Source organism: Sapajus apella, unplaced genomic scaffold (genome assembly GCF_009761245.1).
Source record: "Sapajus apella isolate SASKATOON/1434 unplaced genomic scaffold, GSC_monkey_1.0 scaffold14, whole genome shotgun sequence".
NCBI lineage: Eukaryota > Metazoa > Chordata > Mammalia > Primates > Cebidae > Sapajus > Sapajus apella.
In genome coordinates, this window is record NW_022436954.1 from 29,378,080 (window position 1) to 29,381,972 (window position 3,893).

A 3,893-nucleotide genomic window follows, 5' to 3' on the forward strand; every position below is an offset into this window, starting at 1 on the left:
AATTATTTAATAAGTTAACTCTCTTACCTTTTAAAATAAAGTTAACTTCAAAAGCTACCAGGATAAGTTATTCTAACATTCAAATAAAAAATAACATGCAAACAAGTATTCCACGAAATGGATGTGAATCAGGTCTGAGAAATAATACTGCAGCATTATGAAATTTACATTTTCCCTTTCCTCCTTTCCATATGCTTTCAGGTTCATGCACAAATATTAAAAACAAAAGTTCAATCAAAAAAAGTCATTTGATAGCTGCTGCTTTTTTAAGTTGCAGGGGGTGCAGGGAGTCTCTCCATATCTTGCATTAAACATAAAAATCTATGTGTCCAGCTGGGTACAGTGGCTCACACCTATAATCCCAGTACTTTGGGAGGGCAGGGTGAGTGGATCACGAGGTCAGGAGTTCAAGACCAGCCTGGCCAACATGGTGAAACCCCAGCCCTACTAAAAATACAAAAATTAGCCAGGCGTGGTAATGGGTATTTATAATCCCAGCTTCTCAGGAGGCTGAGGCAGAGAACTGCTTGAACGCGGGAGACAGAAGCTGCAGTGAACCGAGATCGAGCCACTGTACTCCAGCCTAGGTAACAGAAAATAAAAATCTATCTGCCCATGCCATACTTACAACAGCAACCTACCTCCGTAATTTACACCCTATTTTATGGTATCACATGACAGAACTTCCAAAAAATTAAGAGTATGATGTACAGCTTCTTTCCAAGCATGTTTACAAGAAGTATCTCATGTAAAGTAAACCATCCATTTTAATGTGACTCTAAAACCCCATGCCCAAAAGCCAATGACTGGTTTACAGGCAAGGTAATGACTAGTTCAATGGAAAATGTATTTTGACAATAAACTCAGTCTGGCTTACCATGTTATGATCGGCTTGCCTAATATGTATGTTTAGCTACTGTAGTCAGCAATGCCCAAATAAAAAGTTGAAACACTTAATGGCCAGTTCTGTTCTAGATTTCAAACTCATTTTACTTTTTTACAACAGTTTTAATCTAAGGTTCTCCACAAATATTTTTTTCTTAGAAAAGAGATCACCTTGAGTAGGGCAAGGAAGGGGTGAACTTAAGGAACAAATTTTTCCGTAAGTACAAAAAAAAAAAAAAAAAAACCCAAAATGCCCAAACATAAATATTTCAACACATTTCTGCCTTAACACAAATTTTAAATATGTAAATTTCAAAAGAATAAAAGAAAAATAAACCTCAAACAGGTTAAGCATTATATTTCATAAATAAGAGTCCTCTACATTTTATGAATTCAGTGATAAATACACCAAGAAATATTTCATTGACTTAAAACAACCGTATCTGGCTGGAAAATTTTCAGTTACAGATAAATGGCACGAAAGCGTAAGGTAATCAATACAACTATGAAAACTTTTTTTAAAAAGGTCAGTCATATTTTGTTTACTTAAAATACTAAGCTTAATCATGACCTATCTAAACCTTATCATTGCTCATTGTATAAAATTAGCACTGCACTTGCAAACATAAGCAGAATCTAGACTTATCAAACATATGGTGAGACTTTACCAGCTTCTGAAAAATAAGAATATAGGATTAAAATGTTTTAGTTTGGAAACAAAACCCACCGTTACTGCTCAAGGCTTTTCATCAAAATTTTGATCAGAAAGGAGACCTGTTTTAAAATTTTAAAGAGCCCAGCAACTAAACCTTTGAAATGAACTGAAATGGTTCGAATATAAGTACTCCCACTTCAGAAGCTACAGCTAAAAGCAAATACCTAAACAGCAAAAAGGGAAAAAGTGTCAGCGAATCTCCAAACTACTAGAAAGTACGCAAAAGCACACGCACAGACTGGTTTGCCAGCTAACTTTTCCAGCCCTGTACCAGACAGACATCCAAACAAAGTTGACGATAGAGCCAACTGTGAGCTTTCCCTATACCTGGATGATAATCTGAAATTTTTTGCTGTTGCTAATAGAAGCCCCTTATAATTGGAAGCAGCGAACTGACAGGTGGACAAATTCCCTAACAGGGCAGTTAAGAGGTTGTGAAAACACTGTTCTATGCCTGAACGAGTTACGACTACTCTGTAACAAGTCCAAGGTAATTAACGCACACGCTCTTCAGCGCAATTCCTCAAGCAGAGATGAGATTAGGGGAGAAACAGGCTTCCCCTGGAGCCACATACCATTTTACAACAGCCGTCTCCCTCACAACAGAAAAACAGACATTCTCATCCAAAGTCTTTCCGCCAGTTCTCCCAGTGAGGCGAAGGGAAGCGGGCGGCAGCCACCGTACCGAGAGACGCCGGCAACAGCCCCGCCGCGCGGCCGCCACGCCTTCCTCCAGCCGCCGCTGGGGACGCGGCGCGGCGGATCACATTTCTCCTCCCCAACAATCACACGCACGCACGTCCCCAGAGTTGACACCCTGCAAACCCGCCGCTCCGCGACGCTGGGGACGGGGCCACAAAGCCTGGGACGCGGCCATCGGCTGGGGTGCTCAAGCTGCGTGCGTGCCCGTGTTTGTGTTTGTTCCCCTTAATGAAAGAAAAGAGGTCTCTGTAGTTACGGCCTAGGGCTGCGGAGGGGAGAAGAGAGGCTCCCCGTGGGACTAAACAAAACTTTGGTTGCTGGGAAGAGCCGTTGCGCAACCTTGGCGGGGGGAGGCCGAGGCCCCCGGGCCCCGGCCAAGCGCGGCTTCCCGGAGGCTGCGGCCCCCGCGTCCGGCAGCCCAGGGCCTGGCGTGGCGCCGGCTTCCAGGGAGCGGCCCAAACCCGGCCACACCGCGGAGGCTGGGGCGGAAACTGGGAGCACGAGAGCGCGGAGGATAAGGATGGGGTACGGGACGCGCGACGAGTGTGGACCGCTCCGGAGGGGTTGGGTCAGGTTTGGGGTCTGCTGGACACCTGGCCGCGGAGTCCGCGGCCGGAGCCGGTCCCCCCACCCAGGGGTGGCAGCGCCCCTCGCTCGACTCCTTACCTTCCTAGAGGCCCGCGCTCTCTCCTCTTCGGGCGGCCGCAGCCCTGAGCATGTCCGGGGTGGGGCGCAGGGCCGTGCCGGGGACAGGGAGCCAGGCGCTTCAGCAGGCGGCACCACCCAGCCCAGGCTCAGCCCCTCTCCGCGGCCGCTGCCATCTTGTCCTGGCGGCTGAGAGGAAACGGCGAAACACCCTCCCTCGACCGCTGCTGCTGCTACTGCTGCTCTGGCTGCTAAGCGCCGGGCCCGTCTCCCTCATCTTCCTTCCCGGGGATTTGGGGTGGGGACGGCTCGGCTGGGGTGAGGGGTAGTGGGAGGCCAGCCGGCCTCCAGCTACTGGGGCCTACGGGCGACGCAGGGTGCGGGGCCCGCGGCGGTTGGGGCCCATTCCTGACGCCCCGGCCGGGACCGGAGAAGGAAGACAGCCGGAGTGCCGACGACGGCGGGGCCCGCGGCTTGATCTCCTCAGGTCGCCGCGATGCCGGCAGTCGTCACTGAGGCAGCTGCCGCCAGCCGCCCCAGCCTCCGGCCCCTCCTCCGCGCCCGCAGGCCTCGGCCACCGCCTCCGCAGCGCCACCGCCCGCCTGGCAGCGCTGCGCGCCCAGCCCGAGCGGCTCCGCTCCGCTCCGGTCGCGGCGCCTCCGTGAAGCCCCTCCCCGGGGTCCGCCCGCCAGTCCGCAACCGCGCCCTTGTCGCCCGGAGCTCGCCTGGCTGCCCGTCCGGCCCCGACCCGGAGTCCCACACGCCAAGCCTCCAGCCAAATAGGCATCTGTCAGCCCCACTCTACCGTTCTGAACCTCACTCCATGCCCCCTCCGCCAGAAATACACATTTAAAAAAAGATCCCAGTACCCAAAGAAAGGATTCAGATGCGGAAGCAGGATTTTACAGGCCTTTCGAGATCCCAGAATCATAATTAAGGATCTGTT

The 3,893-nt window shown here is 50.8% G+C and overlaps 1 protein-coding gene across 7 annotated transcripts in view; it reads right to left on the reverse strand.

The window, feature by feature from the left end:
* Nucleotides 1-3,608, reverse strand: part of HIPK3 (homeodomain interacting protein kinase 3) — a 100,487-nt gene extending 96,879 nt beyond the window's left edge. For 4 of the 7 annotated variants that reach the window (XM_032283629.1, XM_032283628.1, XM_032283630.1 and 1 more), the window contains exon 1: nt 2,969-3,608. The gene's annotated coding sequence lies outside the window, so the exon portion shown is untranslated. Of the gene's footprint in view, nt 1-2,175; nt 2,899-2,968 lie in introns of those variants that run through there. The other 3 variants (XM_032283631.1, XM_032283627.1, XM_032283632.1) reach the window with 3 other exon arrangements.
* Nucleotides 3,609-3,893: the final 285 nt, after the last annotated feature.